We start from the raw sequence: 18,290 nt of genomic DNA, 5'->3' as shown, positions 1-18,290 counted from the left end.
AGAGAGAAACAGGTTACCTTAATTCCTGCATTCTAAACTTTTCCTAAAGGATCACAACTAAAGCAAAATTTCAAATAACTTCTCCTCCATTATAGGTCATTTGGAAATAGTTACAAAAAGTGATGCTCAAACACACACTGGATTTCTCACTCCCTCTGTAATAGGACCAAGAATACCAGTCAGTTTCCTACTATATATAGAGATAAGCAGGAATACTAAGTAAGGCCTCTATCTCAATCAGGTCTTAACAGCTAAATGTGAGCAGCAGCTGTTCTTGAACACTGTATTATTCTATAAACAACTTTTGCTACTGTATGCACACACAAACCAGATGTAGTGAGTGGAAAATCAATTTCACCTAATAATTCAGATTCCAATTTCCCTATAGGCATCACCTGGAAATTACTCCAAGTTACAAAGATTAAAATATACATATAAATTGTAAACATTATTTTTCATTCTGAAACTTCAAGGGTTAAGGTCCTAAGAAATTTCCAAAAATGACACATGATAAAGCTAATGGTTCCCTAATTTAATAAGAGTTACCTAAAAGTATAGCATTCCTTATTAAAACAAAGCACAGGATTAATGTTTTAGTGGAAGACATAAGAAGAACAGTCAACGAGGTGCAGAGATTCATCTGTCTCTAGGGCCCTTTTTCACCAAACACCACAGACACCCCTTCAAAATTATATAGCTCCTAAAAAACTCTTTTGTTCACCCAGCACACCAAAAGAAGTTAACCTTTGCAGAAGAACTTTACTGAATAGTGATGAAGAAATAACTACAGAATATGTAACAGGTGAGAGAGTTTTTTAAAGTTTAGGTTTCTGTTTTGTTTTGTTTTTTTGTTTGTTTGTTTTTAAACCCACTTAATAGCTAGTTTCAGAGACTATGTACCTTGTCTGCCTTTCTTCTCTATCAATTGCTTGATCCCACTAGCAACACTCCTGGGGACTTTATCCTCTCCCACATCAACATTTTTAAGACTCTCCCCTTGAGGTTGTCTACTAAGTGCCAGTCTCCAATCTAAGGAGACATACAGTATCTACTGTGTTCAATGCAATGACAGCCCCTCCTCACCGAGGAGACAGCCAGTCCACTGAGGAGTGGCACATTATTAGTGCACCAATACCTTATCCACACAAACACTATTCTCAGCACGAAGATTATATACCTACATTAATGAATTTTTAATTTCTTTACAGAAAGAAACATCTAGCTTATCTGATTTGCAAAGACTATTAGAGCCTTTACCTTCACATCACAAGGCACATTTAACTGTACAAAGCAAAATCAACACTATTTCAAAAGGTGTTGCAAACAGTAACAATATAATGTAATATAAAGAGCAGTCAGTTTCAAAGGAGAATTTTTGAAAGTAAAAGCAATCAGTATTTAATTAAAAAGCATATTATCACTGCTTGTTTCAATGCTATACAGATATAGCCAGGTATGCTATTTGAATGCACAAAAAGTAAACCTTCCAGGAAAAGTACAACATAGTTAAATTCCAATTTAATATATTACCAAACAGTATGCAAATTGTGTGATTAAAACCTTCCAAGCCTAATTAGTGGTTAAGAATGAACCAGGAGGGGCTTCCCTGGTGGCGCAGTGGTTGAGAATCCGCCTGCCAGTGCAGGGGACACGGGTTCGATTCCCGGTCCGGGAAGATCCCGCATGCCGCAGAGCAGCTAAGCCTGTGTGCCACAACTACTAAGCTTGCGCTCTAGAGCCCACAAGCCACAACTACTGAGCCTGCATGCCACAACGTGGCACAACGTAGCCCGCGGGCCTAGAGCCCATGCTCTGCAACAAGAGAAGCCACCACAATGAGAAGCCCGCGCACTGCAACGAAGAGTAGCCCTCGCTCGCCGCAACCAGAGAAAAGCCCGCGTGCAGCAATGAAGACCCAACAGAAGCAATAAATAAATAAAATAATAAAATAATTTAAAAAAATGAACCAAGAAGCAAAACTGCCTAGATGCGTGTCATTTAACTTCTCTATGCCTGCTTCCTCATCTGTAACATGGGAATAATAACAGCACCTACCACATTAAGTTGTCATCAGGATTAAATGATTTGAAATATGTTTGATACATCGTAAGCATTACAGGTGATTGTCATTAAGGTGACAGTAATTTTAAAATAATCAATCCTAAAGAAAAGCTTTTATTTACACCTTAAAATGCTAAAACTCTACAGTGACCTTCAACTGACCAGTGTAGCTGTGTAACAACATCACCATCTACCTATTTGCAGGCACAAACCTGAGGGCTGTCCATGATACATCCCTCCTTTTCCTTACCCCTAAATCTAACCAATAACGAAGGTCTTATATTTGTCTTCATTCAAAATCTTCTGATACCATCCCTATTCTCATCACCACCATCTTATCTCACTTAAGGTGGTATTGAACTGGTCTCCCTTCTTGCCCCCTCCTCCAAACCAGTCCTCACAGAGTAGCAACTGAATAATACGGTTAAATGTAAATGTGATTAAGTTACTCTCCTTAAAATCACTGCTACAGAGCATTAACAACTAAAATCCGACATGTGCCTCATAAAATCTTGTACTCACTGCCAAATCTCTCCTGCCCCATTTGGTGCTATTTTCCCCTGTGTAAACTACAAATAGACAAGCTAACCTTTTTTCAGATCCTTATGCTATTAAGCTCTTTCTAGACTCTTATTTCACCCATGATATTCCTCTGCCTGGAATACTCTTTCCCATGTTGTTCCCCTAATTAATTCCTTAAGTCTCAGTTTAAACATCATTTTCTCAGGAATATCTTCCCCCAAGGTTCCTAACCAAATTTAGTCCTCCTACACTCCCCCAATCTTAATCCACCCATCATTTGAATATTTATGTAAGTACTTATTTATTACATGTCTCCCCTCCTAGACTGCCAATCCTCTGCTTAAAACCCTCAATTAGTTCCCCACCATAACCAGAAAATAGAGGGGAAAAGAATCTTCTAAATTCCTTACCACAGCCTCCACAGTTCTGTGTGATCTGGCCCCTGCAATCTGCCCCTCTTGCTGTTCCTTGAACAGGCCAAACCTGTTTCCCACCCCAGAATCTTTGTCCTGTGTTCTCCCCTGTCTGGAATGCTCTGTCCCTAGAAATTTACGTGGCTTGCTCCTCCATCATCTAGGTCTCAGTGCGAATGTTATCTCCTCCATGTGGCTTTCCTCAACCACTCAGTCTAAATTACAGACCCCTCTCCATCACTTTAACAAAACAGGGGTTTTTTCCACAGCCCTTTTCAGTATTTAAAATAACTTTTTTCATTTGTTTACATGTGTGCCTTATATCTCCCCCTCCATAGAAAGTATGTGCCACAAAAATAAGGATCCCAATCACCCTACTGACCACTCTCTTAGTACTTAGAACACGCTTGGCACCTAGCAGGTGCTTAATAAACATTTCTTGAATGAATGAAATTTACATATTTTACTCACGAGTTTTACACATGTCCCTACCTATTTTATAAGCAAATTTGACAATCACATAATTAGTTTGGGGAAATACTTCCAGCAACTCAAGAGTAGTGTATTTATCGCAAAATTACAATTAAAAGTATGAAGTTCTACCAAGCAACACATTTTAATTAAAAAGAACTCAAAATTAATAAGTGCTAATGTATCATAATGACCAAATTTGGAGATTGCTGATTTTGTTAAAATCAACAAGTAGTCTTATTCTTAATGTAAAGAAAGCATTAGTTGGTTTCTTAAAAATAAGAATAAAAACAAAAACAAACCATTTGGCAGGAAATCTTTACTACCTTAAAATTTCACCTAAATTAATTGACTACAGTGGCCAGTTTTCTTTTATTAGCACGAATAAAGATAGATACTGCAGATATACAGGCAGCATATTTGTCACTACTTCTAGTCAACAAACCTCTAAAGGGAAGTGTAGCGAATATGTTTCATGGGTATCATGGAGTACAATGACATGATTCAGCTAAATTTACTCCCCCATCATAATTTCCCTACTAAATTTGGACTAACTACAGATAAAGTACTTCATTCATCAAACACTGATATAGGCCACCATATAAAAGAGAATTATATGCAAATTTCTTTAGAATACCTATAAATATTAATACTCTGTGATCACCTACAATTGGAAGTCTTTTAAAATTTAGCATTACTTAAGATTTTAAACTGGAGTTAAATTCTATATAGAGAATAGTGATTTTATTTCCACTCTTTAATGCCAAGAGATTGCTGGAAAAAGAGATTTCAGTCCTCCAATAGATTTTCCTAATTCACTGTTCCAAGTCAGTTCTCCCCAACGTGGATCTTTCAGGGTCAAAACTGAAAGACACCTACAGACAATCAACTGTTCCTCAAATATTTCTCCATACCTTAACACTAAGTGTACTTAACCTATTTACCACAAGGCCTACAAAAAGACACTGTCTTAGTAAAAAAGTGGGGAAAGAGAGATGACCAGGTGGAACACAAGAGGATTTTTAGGGCCATGAAACTATTCTCTATGATGCTAATGGTAGAGCTGTATCATCATACATTTGTCAAAACCCATAGAATATACAACCCCCAAAGTGAACCCTAATATAAACTACCGACTTTGGGTGATAATACTGTGTCAATGAAAGTTCACTGATTGTGACAAGTGTACCACTCTGGTGTGGGATGCTGACAGGGCGAGAGGCTGCAGGTGTGTGAGGAACGGGGGCGGGGGGTCAGGGGTTGGGGGGTGCGCATGCGTGTGGCCAGACTCTACTTTGTGCTCAATTTTGCTGTGAACCTAAAACGGCTCTAAAAAATAAGTCTATTAAAAAAAAAAAAGAAAAAGACACCTGTCTTTTTTTATTGCTATTTAATCAAACTTTATCTTAACTCATACATTCAGCACATATTCCAACAGGAAAATTTACACTTCAGGACTGACTAGGTACATTTGCAAACTTCAATCTTAATCATAAACTATGACAATAAAAAGGTGCTACAAATCTGCATTACAATGTTACTAACATTAGATTACATCAACCCAAAACTAAACTTGTATAAAGAGAAACAGAAGTATTTCACTTTTATTATTCACATTCCAAATAAAAACTTGTAACAAATTTTTATGGATAGTAGCCTGGACTCAGTGCACTCAGTCTATCTATAAAAATTAGCTATTCAGGGCTTCCCTGGTGGCACAGTGGTTGAGAGTCCGCCTGCCGATGCAGGGGACGCGGGTTCGTGCCCTAGTCCGGGAGGATCCCACATGCCGTGGAGCGGCTGGGCCTGTAGGCCATGGCCGCTGAGCCTGTGCGTCCAGAGCCTGTGCTCCGCAACGGGAGAGGCCACAACAGTGAGAGGCCCGCGTACCGCAAAAAAAAAAAAAGAAAAGAAAAAGGAAAGCAAAGTGATATTTTGATGTCTGGTACTTGGACCTCAACATTTATACTCCATAAGAAAATGAAAATAGTATCTAAGTATTCAAAAGTTTAATCCAGCACATATTTTAAAAAGGTTATACCATGGTAAACCTATTTGTAGATATTTATTATAAGAAACAAAGATGCTAACACAGATATATAAGTTGGTTTATCAGTGTTATTTATGGTAGTGAAAATTAATGTTAAATGTCTTTTTAAATATTTATTTATTTATTTATTTATTTATTTGGCTGCGCCAGGTCTCAGTTGTGGCATGTGGGATCTTCACTGCAGCATGTGGGATCTTTTTTTTTTTTTAGTTGTAGCATGCAGGATCTAGTTCCCTGACCAGGGATAGAGCCCAGGCCCCCTGCATTGGGAGTGCAGAGTCTTAACCACTGGACCACCATGGAAGTCCCTAATGTTAAACTTCTTAAAACTGGAAATTGGCCTAATATATTTTTTTAAATAAATTTATTTATTTATTTTTGGCTGCGTTGGGTCTTCGCTGATGAGCGCGGGCTTTCTCTAGTTGTGGTGAGTGGGGGCTACTCTTCGTTGCGGTGTGTGGGCTTCTCATTGTGTTAGCTTCTCTTGTTGTGGAGCATGGGCTCTAGGTGTGCGGGATTCAGTAGTTGTGGCCCACGGGCTCAGTAGTTGTGGCGCACGGGCTTAGTTGCTCCGCGGCATGAGGGATCTTCCCAGAGCAGGGCTCGAACCCGTGTCCCCTGCATTGGCAGGCGGATTCTTAACCACTGCACCACCAGGGAAGTCCCGGCCTAATATCTTAACTACATGTTGACATGCAGCTTTAAACCACACACACACATTTAAAATATCAAAGATAGTCTTCAACTCAGTATAAAATAAGTGGGGAAAAGGCAAATCACAAAGTAGTACAAATATTCCCCAATTCTGTTTTGCCTTGCTTTTAAAAACACAGGTACACTTGGGAGTTGGGGGGGAGAGAGAAACAACATTTGAGGCTTCTTCTTCCAGTCATTAGAGTAACTGCTACCAGACTGGCCCTCTGCCACAAACTATAAATCTAAACAAAATATATAAGGCACCTGTTTTCAAGCACTGGACAACAGGCAGAAGAGAGTAATCCTTGAGAAAAGGTCACACACACACACGCCTCCCATCCACTGCCACACTCTGCTAAGAACAATTTCTTAAACACAGCGTGGGGAACCAAAGCACAAGCAAAGATCTGAGTTCAGGACTGCTAAAAGCAGTTGGAAGCTGTGCAGCAGGACAGAGAAAAAGGAACTATGCAGAGGTAGAGCCCAGAAATCCTTGGCCAAGGGTGATGAGCTTCACAGGTGCAGGGGAACACACTGTGCAAGGCTTACCAAAAAATAGCAACTACAGGGTTGTAAGAGGAACAGAGATACCAGAAGTCAAACAGTACTGGGACACTGTGGCATTTTGGCCCAGCCATGATGAATAGATGAACACTTCAGGCATCAAGCTAAAACACCAGAAAGGCCACATCTTCAAATCAAAGACCATGTTCTAGAGTAAGGCCTACTGAAGATTCACCCAAACAAAGCCTAATACTAAGACTTGAAAAGAGGGGAGACAGTTTTAGTCCCCTTTAGAGATTTAGTCCCCTCCAGAATCTCCACAATGTGTAACATAAAGTATATGAACAGAAATTATTAGAAATGCAAAGGAAGAAGAAAATGTCGCCCACAGTCAAGAAAAAAAAGCAGTTGATAGGGTTCCCTGGTGGCGCAGTGGTTGAGAGTCCGCCTGCCAATGCAGGGGACACGGGTTCATGGCCTGGTCCGGGAAGATCCCACATGCCGCGGAGTGGCTGGGCCCGTGAGCCATGACTGCTGAGCCTGCGCGTCCAGAGCCTGTGCTCCGCAACGGGAGAAGCCACAACAGTGAGAGGCCCGCATACCACACACACACACCAAAAAGCAGTTGACAGAAAGCAATCCTGGGACTTCCCTGGTGGTGCAGTCAGTAAGAATCCGCCTGCCAACGCAGGGTACAAGGGTTCAACCCCTGATCTGGGAAGATCCCACACGCTGCGGAGCAACTAAGCCCGTGCACCACAACTACTGAGCCTGAGCTCTAGAGCCCGCAAGCCACAACTACTGAGCCCGCGTGCCACAACTACTGAAGCCCGCGTGCCTAGAGCTTGTGCTCCACAAGAAGAGAAGCCACCGCAATGAGAAGCCTGCGCACCGCAACAAAGAGTTGCCCCCACTCAACACAACTACAGAAAGCCTGCACACAGCAACAAAGACACACCCAGCCATAAATAAATATATAGATAGATAGATAGATAAATAAATAAATAAATGCAATCCTGCAATGGCCCAGATGTTCAACTTAGCAGATAAAAGCTTTTAAGAAGACATTGTAAATATGTTCAAGGATTTAAAGGAAAATAAGTTCTTAATAAGTGAATACTTAGGGAGCCTCAGCCAATAAACAGACTATTAAAAAACAAATGAATATTCTAGAACTGAAAAGTACAATAATTAAAATGAAATATTCACTGGATAGACTTAACAGCAGATTGTAAACAGCAGAACAAAGTGTCAGTGAACTTGAAATCACACCAAAGTTCTCTAATTCAAAGAAGAAAAAAAAAAAGAATGAAGAAAAACTAACAGTCTCAGGGACCTGTAGAGCTACATCCAATATGCAGTTAGAGTCCCAGAAGGAGAACTAAGAGAAAAAATACTGAAAAAATATTTGAAGATATAATAGTCAAAATGTTACTAAATTTGATGACAGAGACTTACAGATCCAAGAAGCTCAGCAAACCTCAAGTAGGGTAAACACAAAGAAAACCACATCAGTCAGACTGCTAAAAACCAAAGGTAAAGGGGAAATTTTTAAAGAAGTGGTGTGGTGGGGACTCCCTGGTGGCGCAGTGGTTGAGAGTCCACCTGCCGATGCAGGGGACACGGGTTCGTGCCCCGGTCCCGGAACATCCCACATGCCGCGGAGCGGCTGCGCCCGTGAGCCATGGCCGCTGAGCCTGCGCGTCCGGAGCCTTCGCAACGGGAGAGGCCACAACAGTGAGAGGCCCGCGTACCGCAAAAAAAAAAAAAAATCTTTAGTCTTTTAAAGACACAAAACATTCATACAATCTGTTATTTGCTTCAAAATAGTCTGGTAGGGAGGCTGGCTATGGAAAATAGATATAACAAAGTGGCCATTATATTGATAATTGTTTAATTTGGGAGATGTATATACACAGGGTCCTTATGTTGTTCTCTTTACTTCTGTACATATTTGAAAATTCCATAAGAGTAAGTGTGTTTTTTTTTTTTAAGTGGTGAAGCTAACAAAGGCTTTATTAGGAAATGAAGTAGATCTACGTTCGAAAGATAGAGATACAGGCTACAGCTATTAGAAGCGAGTAAAAGTCTCTCAAATATTCTAGAACACTGCTTCTCAATCTTTCTTCTGCTTCCACAGCATTTTAGTGATTGGGAGGGGCAGGAGGGTGCTGTGAAGGATCAAAAGAAAATGTTATCAAAATATACAAGGTCGGGCTTCCCTGGTGGCGCAGTGGTTGCGAGTCCGCCTGCCGATGCAGGGGACGCGGGTTCGTGCCCCGGTCTGGGAAGATCCCACATGCCGCGGAGCGGCTGGGCCCGTGAGCCATGGCCGCTGAGCCTGCGCGTCCGGAGCCTGTGCTCCGCAACGGGAGAGGCCACAGCAGTGAGAAGCCCGCGTACCGCAAAAAAAAAAAAAAATACAAGGTCAAGTGACTATAAAATTCTGAACCCACGCCATCACTCCCCTCACTCCACTTCTCCAGAAATACAGTTCTAAACACATATCAATTCTTGCCTCCTAAAAGCTGGAAGAAAAAACCCTATTCTAAGAAATGTATTACTAGTTGGCTAACTAAAAGAATATACTCAGTCTTTAGAAGGGAGAACTGAAAAGAATCAGGTTTAAAATCAAATGCATTAAACCCCTAAAAAGAAAACTTTAGGCCCAGATGGCTTCACTGGAAATTTGGTGAACTACCAACCATTTAAGAATGAAATTATACAAATTCTACACATACTTTTACAGAAAAAAAAGGAAAGGAACATTTTCCAACTCATTTTATGTAGCCAATATAATTATCCCAATATCAAAACCAGACAAAGACATTACAAGAAAACAAAACTACCGACCAACATCCCTCATGAACAGACATAAAAAGCCTTAATCAAAATCCAGTATTCAGAATACATAAAGAACTCTTACAACTCAATAAGAACAATTTTTAAATGGCAAGAGATGCTTCAAAGAAGATACATGAATGATCAATAAGCACATGAAAATATACTCACACCATTAGATGCTAAGGAAATAAAAATTAATACCACAATGATATACGACTACATACTCACTGAAATAGCTAAAATTTACAAGACTGACAAAAACAGAATTGGTGTGAAACAACTAGCACTCACATATATTTCTGGTGAGAGTATATAAAACGATACAACCAGTTTAAAAAACTTTCTGGCAATACATTATATAAAGTTAAACACATAGCATACAACCAGCAATCACGCTCCTAGGCACTTAGAAGAGAAATTAAACATATGACAACAAATAACTCCAACACAAATGTTTGTATATTGGAGAAGGGGACATTTTTTAACTCCTACAAGAGTTTTAAGTTTTAAGCATCGAGAGACTATGCATACACTCCCTAGAATGTCAAGAAATTTTAGGACATTCAAGTTCTAGTACAGATGCTTGAAAATTAGCCTCAATAGAGCTGGAAGAACTGAGGCCTGGATATTGCCCCACACCGCCGAGGTGACCCAGCAGATCTGTGACAATGTGCATGCTGTGAGCCACAATAGTGCTTGAGTCTCAGCCAGTCTTCCCAGCGTAAACATGGCTGCTGCTTCCCTTTCCACCTTCTAAATCTCGAATACATTTCTCTTTCAGCCAATTCCAACTCAAATCATTCAAGGAAACATGTTTCTGGCTCAGCTGATCTCACACAACCCCAAGTCACCATAGTAAGTAGTAGACGTTACAAAATCCTATAATCCATAGTCATAAATGTATATTTCTTTGAAGCTCATTGATTCCAGATAAACCTGGGTACTAATTTAGACTTTACCGCCAACCAGCATGTCAACTTTAGGAAGTCACTTAAACAACTTGACTTTAAGATACTGCACTGGCTAATTAAGGACATTTCGATGATATCTCTAAATTGCTTTCCAACTCCATTATGTCCTGACTCTAAGATCTACCTTATTATTTTTTAATTTAAAAGAACTGAGTATAGAAAATTCAACCAATAAACATGATCTTTGATCGTTGTGCATACCTGTATGTTAGTTCTAAATGTATGAAGTTTCACAATACTTATTTTTTAGAGATACATACTGAACTCTTTGTGGAGGAAAAGACATGATGTGTGGGATTTGCTTCAAAATAATAAGTGAAAGAAGGAAGTGCCAGGGAAGAAAGGGAGTAAACATGAAACATAATAGGCCATAGGGACTTCCCTGGTGGTCCAGTGGTTAAGAATCCACACTTGCACTGCACGGGGAGCAGGTTCGATCCCTGATCGGGAACTAAGATCCTACATGCCACACAGTGTGACCAAAATAAACAACAACCAAAAAAAGGCAAAACAACATAAAAGGTGAATTCTAAAGGGCTTCCCTGGTGGTGCAGTGGTTAAGAATCTGCCACGTCCGAGCCCTGGTCCGGGAAGTTCCCACATGCCGTGGAGCAACTAAGCCCATGCACCACAACTACTGAGCCTGCACTCTAGAGCCTGCGAGCCACAACTACTGAGCACGCATGCCACAACTACTGAAGCCCGCGAGCCTAGAGCCCGTGCTCCGCAACAAGAGAAGCCACCGCAATGAGAAGCCCGTGCACCAAAACAAAGAGTAGCCCCCGCTCACCACAACTAGAGAAAGCCTGCGCACAGCAACCAAGACCCAACACAGCCAAAAATAAATTTTAAAAAAAATCAATAGGCCATAAATTAATAATTGCTGAAGTTCATAACTATTGAATGTGGGTAATGGGCTCATTACACTATTCTCTCTACTTCTGTATATGTTTGAAATTCTCCATAGTAAAGTGTTTATTAAAAAAATTAGCCTCAATACTTAAAATTAAATCTAATATATCACTCACAGGGGCTTCAGAGATTATGCAGCCAAATTCACTCTTTTTAAAGATAAGGAAAACACAAGACTAGACCACTGTTTGGAGGGAGAACTGGGCGTGGTCTTATTAATTTAATGTTATTTCCTCTACATTAGTGCTTCTCAAACTTTTAAAATGCATACAAATCACCTGGGGATCTTGTTCAAATGAATGTTCTGATTCAGGAAATCTGGGATGGAGCCTGAAACTGCATTTCTAAATAACTTCACGGTGATGCCAACATCAATGGTCCTCTGAACAGAGTACCAAGGATCATGATATTTTACAGGTATTTAGTACATAAAGATCGTTCAGTTAATTTTACTTCATGTAGTTTCTAGTGATGCTACTGTTTTCATTGAAGGAAAAAAAAAGTTTTCAAGCTAAACTATAGTCCTCCATTTTTCCTAGGAGACTGCTAATACTCTGATAAAACTAACCACTCTAGTCGAAGTACTGTGGATTCTGTATAAAGTGAAAAGAGGCAGTGTACATAGACATCCCTACTTTAAGAATATAAATGTACAAATTTGGTCTGGAGTCATCATCAGTCACCTGGGTGAGCTTTTAATAGCAGGCTTCCCTCTCCCTGCCCAAAAAGATGCCACCTGGAATAAGAATACTGACAAAGACACAAACTTGGACTTCAAAAAAATTTAAGGAGAGAAGCAGCTACTACAAGAAAGGGTTTAACTATTTGCTCCTATAAAATAATGTTATTAGTAACTTATAAAGTTAAATTTCTCTCATATAAAACTGGAACTATGATGCAAACTGCAAAAATAAAAACTATAAAGACTCCAGAAGACCTACTAATAATGTCAGATATCAGATACTTTCCCCCATCAGCTTCGCCCACTTGACCAACAAGACCATCCTAAGTAACCAAGCTTTAAAAATACTTTTAAAGAGCATATAATGTAGTTCATATTTCCTTCCTTCATTACTATCAAATCAGGAGATAAACAAAAAGTTGTTTTCCTATAAGATTCAAACAGGGCTTCCCTGGTGGCGCAGTGGTTGAGAGTCCGCCTGCCGATGCAGGAGATACGGGTTCGTGCCCCGGTCCGGGAAGATCCCACATGCCGCGGAGCGGCTGGGCCCGTGAGCCATGGCCGCTGAGCCTGCGCGTCCGGAGCCTGTGCTCCGCAACGGGAGAGGCCACAACAGTGAGAGGCCCGCGTACCGCAAAAAAAAAAAAAAAAAAAAAAAAGATTCAAACATTTTTCACTTGAAATCTACTCTGTTTCCACAGTAACCAGCACTGATGTCACAGAATCTTTGCTGTTCCCATTTAAAAAACACTGAAGATAAAAATGCTTTTATGCATTTATCTAAACAGATGAAGAAAATTGTAAAATAGATTACAAAATATTTTTCCCAAAGTTTATCATCAAATATTAACTAGCTCTTAAAGCATACATTTAAATAAGAAGTAAGTATACTCCATAGAATAAATAATGGCTCAGGAGACTCTAAGCAACAAGACAGAAATTCAGAAAAATTCTATTTAGGTTCCGCAACTTAGAGTCCTCAGTAAGGTTCTTCTCTATTTTCTTCTAAAGGAAAGTCTTGCAGAAAATCTCACCCAAGTCACCCAAAGGGTCCGGCATCTTTTGTACCTTTTTTCAAAGGCACAATACTGAAACTTTTTGAATTTAATTTTTAGATAAGTTACTTATATGCTAGAGGAATTCTTACACAAATGCACAGAAGAGACAAGGTTCCTTGTTCACTGAAGTATTGTTTGTAACTGCAAAAAAAAAAAAAAAAATTGGAACCTAAATATCCACGGATAAACCATGAAATAGAGAATTAAAATTAATGAATACGATTAAATGTGTACACATAGATAAAACTCAAAACCAATGTTGAATGAAAAAACAAATCAAGCCACAAATACACAGTTTGAGCCACTTTCTAAAAATTTTTAAATATAGCATTATACCATATATTGTTTATGGAAAAAAATAAATATATATATTATAGGACTATTAAAAAATCAGGAAACATACATACTAACTTCAAGATAGGTGTATATCTAGGGAGGGAGGGAAGAGGAAAAAAGAAAGATGTCAGGAGAACACTAACTTAGAGTAACATTTTATTTCTTTTTTAAAAAAGGATTCAAAACAAATATGGCAAATATGATGTATTAGATCTATGCAAGGGCACTTGGGCATCTATTATATTTTCCTCTGTCATTTTTGTAAGTTTGAAATACATTACAATTGTTTCTAATAAAGTATTTTAAGTTGCTTAAGAATTTACTTCCATAGGGAAAGGAACTTATTTATTGAATGACTCTGTAACTTTATGCTGGGCACTGTGAGAGGAATCCTCTCAACAACACTGTGACTTAGCAATTATCCCCATTTCAGAGAAGAAATGTGGACATTCAAAGAAGTTTAAAAAAAAAATTCTTCCAAGATTCTACAGCTAAAAAGTAGTATAGGAATCAAGATTTCTATTTAAGTCTTTTTATTAAGCCCATGCTGTTTCCTCTATACCAAACTGCCTTTCAGTGTTACAGGATAATTCTTATAAAGATCAATCTTTGTCCCCCAGTGGTATAGCCATAGAAAGAAGATGCAAATCAGTCCGTATTTTTAAATGATGCTTATCACTTAAAGTAAATCCCTGATATTAGCTCATCTATTCTTATGAGTAAAAAATAACAAGTACAGATTATGTATGGGTTTAAAGGGTTTGGTTTTGTTTGGGAAAGGTGGACTGATAAGCATCCTGTATTTGAGATTTTAAGGTCTGGATTAAACTGGATTTCTGGACAAAAACTAGAGTAACCAAAATAATCAAAACTACAAAAACACATAACTATTCCTTGACATAGCAACAGGAAAAAAAAATGTTTGCTACAGAATAGTCGATTCATCTGAAATTTAATTATACATGGGTCTGAAACCAAGTTATACTGTCAATATTTAATAAGCCCCAGCCACATCATAAAACAGTGAGTCCCATGCACACTAAAGCTTAAAAGAACCACCTGGGTGGCTTGTTTGGAATACAGACTCTTGATTCTCATCTCCAAAGTTGATTCAGCTCAGATATGGGGTCCAGGAATCTACATCTGTAACAAACACCCCACTAACAACCACCAAGGCAATTCTGATGCAGGGGTGAAAGGACTAGAAGTGGGGATGCATAAGCCTTTATTCCTTCAATAGTCACTGAACACCTACAACATGGTTCTAAGAACTGCAGATTCAGTATCAAACAAAATAAACAACAAAGAAAATCCTTCCCTTAGGAATTTATTACATCCAAAAGGTGAGGAGATAGAAAACAAATATATGACATCAGCTGGTGTTAAGTGCTATAGAGAAAAATAAAACAGGTTAAGGGAAATGAAAGCCGGGGTTGCCATTTTACAAAAGAACAGTCAGGCAAGCCTTCTCTAATAAGGAGACATTTGAACAGAGAACTGAAAGAAGTGGCTATCTGGGAGAAGAGGTGAAAACATTATTAGGAACTTTCTCATTCCTTGAAATAATTTACTGTATGAAATAATTTTAGGTGTTGTTCCTTTTACTATAGAAGAGAGAAAAACACTTAGAGTGCTTACTCTATACTACTGACTATATAATCCTCAAAATCACTTTGTGGGATTAGCTAAGAGTTTCCTTATTTGTATAAAGGAGGACACTGAGGTTTAGATTAAGCAGTTTGCTTAAACAAAATTTAACATTTTGTAAGTAATCGGATCATGATGTACACCCAGGTCTTTGTAACTGTCAGATCCATCATTTTCCAACTATGCACGTTCGTTAAACAAACTCAGAAGTGAATTCTTATGTGCTCAAGATTTTTAGAAAGCTTAAAAAAGTTATCAAAAATAGTTTGTTTAAAAGCAGAGAAGTTTATTTCTCATCTTCATAACAAATCTTGGCAACAGCTATTTTTCTCTTTATTTTTTCCAAAAATCTCCTTGTCAAAACTTAAGGATTTATAGTCAGCAAATCATTTATACAGTCCCCCAACATTTGGGAAACAATTTTTTCTTCATAAGCTATGTAGAAGGGCAGGTTTTAAATTGCAGACTTTTAAAACATAAGATGCAATAAAATTATACTTTCCCATATTTAGTAAGATATGCATATATATGTAAATAAATGTGCAACTCATTGTTTCATATTCACTGATTCCAACAAGGCTCAGCACACCTATACAATGTGTCGTGAACTGAGGAAGGTTCTCCCACCATACCTACTTCAAACTAGTAATCAGAGAACAAGGCACTATGCTAGATACTAAAGTAGTACAATTTGCTACTAATAGTCCTTACTCTCAAAGTTCTGACACAAACAAGTATAAAAGGACAGTACAAAGAAAAAGAGCTATATTGGATTATTTAGACTAGGTTTATCAGTGAAGACACCCTGGAGAAGGCTGTATCCATGAGACTCAGATTAAGCTAACCTTAAAAGTTTAGGCTAAGAATGCGAGGCATTATCCTGAGGAGAGCCATGGAAAATTCTGAAGCAGAGTGATAGGATCAAAGCTGTGCTGCAGAGATAAACTGAAAGTGATGAGTGAGTAAGAAGTATAATGAGAGTCTAAAAACAGGGAAATCAGATATAAGGCAAATGGAAGAGCCTGAATGTAAGGTGAAAAGCCCAAAGTCAAGATGTGACAGTAAAAATAGAAAGCGATGCATACAAGAGCTAGCTAGTTCTTCAACATCCTTCTTTGGAGTAGTCAACAGATAACACTAAATTATTCCGTATACATTCTCTTTTCTATAGGCCTTTATAAAGCGACAATGTACTAAATTTCCATTTCCAAAAGTATTGTTGGTACAGTGACTCCAACGTTTTCTAACACAGCAATCGGGAATCCAACAAAACCAGAGTACATACGTTGCCTCAATTTAGGCAAATAGTTTAACCATTCTCTCTGTGGCCCCCAAATTAACTCTGTAGTAAGTTAAAAGATATTAAACTCATAGAAGAGCTATTGAAATTTGGGATAACCAGTTAACAAAGGAGTTATTTTTTAAAAATACATACAAACTTAAATTTAGAATAGCGTTTTCATGACAAATCTCAAATAGGTATCTGCCAAGACTCTGGAAATAAGACACTAAAGTTCCACTTTGCTCCAGCTCTCAACCTCAGATGACTTGTTACAACTGCAGTTTTAAAAAAAAGGAAAGAAAAGTAGAGTATATACTCAAATCCCAACCTTGGCTCAATACAGGCAAAATTCCTACTAAGAGAGCAGTTGTAAAAAAGAAATAGTGCCAAAAAGAGACAAATAAACATCCTTCCAGCTAGATAAAATGTGACTAATTTGAAAAAAACAAATGGGATAAGAGAATCAGAGGTTCTCACTATACTCTCCTTTTGTCCTTTCCTAAGTTTGGCAATTCTAGAGTACGTGTCAGGATTCCTTGTGGCGGAGAAATACACATGCTCAAAAATAGGGGCAGGGAGCACACATCTTTACAGTTTTTAGTCACATTTGGGGGACTATTCAGTTTCTCTAGGAATTATTCAGTTATTTAAATCAATTCTTTGCTCTACTTGGCTACAGGAAAACTCATATTCCTTTTTTTAGTAAACATGCTCTAACACATTTGATTTTTCAATTGCTTCACCTAATTGCTTTCAAATACTTTTTAAGCATCCCTTTTAGAAATATTCTTAGAAAGCAGGAACAAGGGCTTTAACTAAAGCTTCCCAACATACTGCCTATCTTTCTATCTTCAAACAAGTGGTATATCCTACAGCTCTGCTAAGACCCCACCCATTCTTCAAGGACTGATAAGCCCAACCTCCCCCATGAAGTCTTGCTCAACAATATTAACACACATTAATTTCTACTTCTGAAATTATAAACTTAATGATAAACTTTACTCACAAATATGCATAAGGTCTATCTGATCTCCCATCTACATAAAAGCTTAGAAACAGGGATCTGTTCTACACTTTTCTACGTAGGCATTAATTACAAGCAACAGAGAAGCCCTTTTATAAGGCAGGTGCTCAATACAGCAACAAAACATCAAGGGGACAAAAAAGGTAGTTCTTTGTCCAAGTATGGTCCTCTATCTGCCTGTCTTACTCCATCTCTTTACTCCCAAAAGAAAACTAATCTCAGCCCCTTCACGTTCTCCTTTACCCTTGAGAAGGAATAACTTTCTTTGTACACTCAATACACGTCAGGTGTTTTAAGACATTATCTTTTAACCTTAAATTTCTAAATTTTTTTTGTTAAGGAAGCCAAAGCTTGGTGGTGGTGATTTGAACCCAGCTCCTCAGCTTGGAAGCTTCTACCACACTACTGGGCACTAAAGCAGATGCCCATACTCTGGCATTATAAAGAGACAGGAATAAACAATCAATATATCACAAAGAATTTAAAACAATAAAAACAGAAAAAGAGAAAAAAAAAAAAGAAACTCCCAACAGCATACCTAAATATTCAAAACAGACTAGCACTAAGTTAATAAGTTGAGAGTTGCCAATTTATTTAAGAAAAACACCCATATGGAACCATTTTAAATATTTTTAAAACAAACTATTCTATTTTTATATACTAGTATACTATTTTTAAAATAATAAATAATATACAAATAATAAATATACCATTTTTAAAACATATTATTCATATGTTTGTTAAAAAACAGACACGAAAGAGAATTTCTTGTATACAAAAGAGCTTTCACAAAGATAAGAGAAACACTGAGAGCTGG

At 38.2% G+C, this 18,290-nt stretch overlaps 1 protein-coding gene across 4 annotated transcripts in view; it reads right to left on the bottom strand.

Moving 5' to 3' along the window:
- The window catches only part of ATL2 (atlastin GTPase 2), a gene marked incomplete at both ends in the record, with an annotated part of 57,068 nt that overhangs the window by 32,323 nt on the left and 6,455 nt on the right, over window positions 1–18,290 (bottom strand). The gene's annotated exons all lie outside the window — the stretch shown is intronic.

This window comes from Hyperoodon ampullatus (assembly GCF_949752795.1).
Source record: "Hyperoodon ampullatus genome assembly, chromosome: 15".
Lineage (NCBI taxonomy): Eukaryota > Metazoa > Chordata > Mammalia > Artiodactyla > Ziphiidae > Hyperoodon > Hyperoodon ampullatus.
This window is presented reverse-complemented; position numbering and strand designations above follow the sequence as displayed.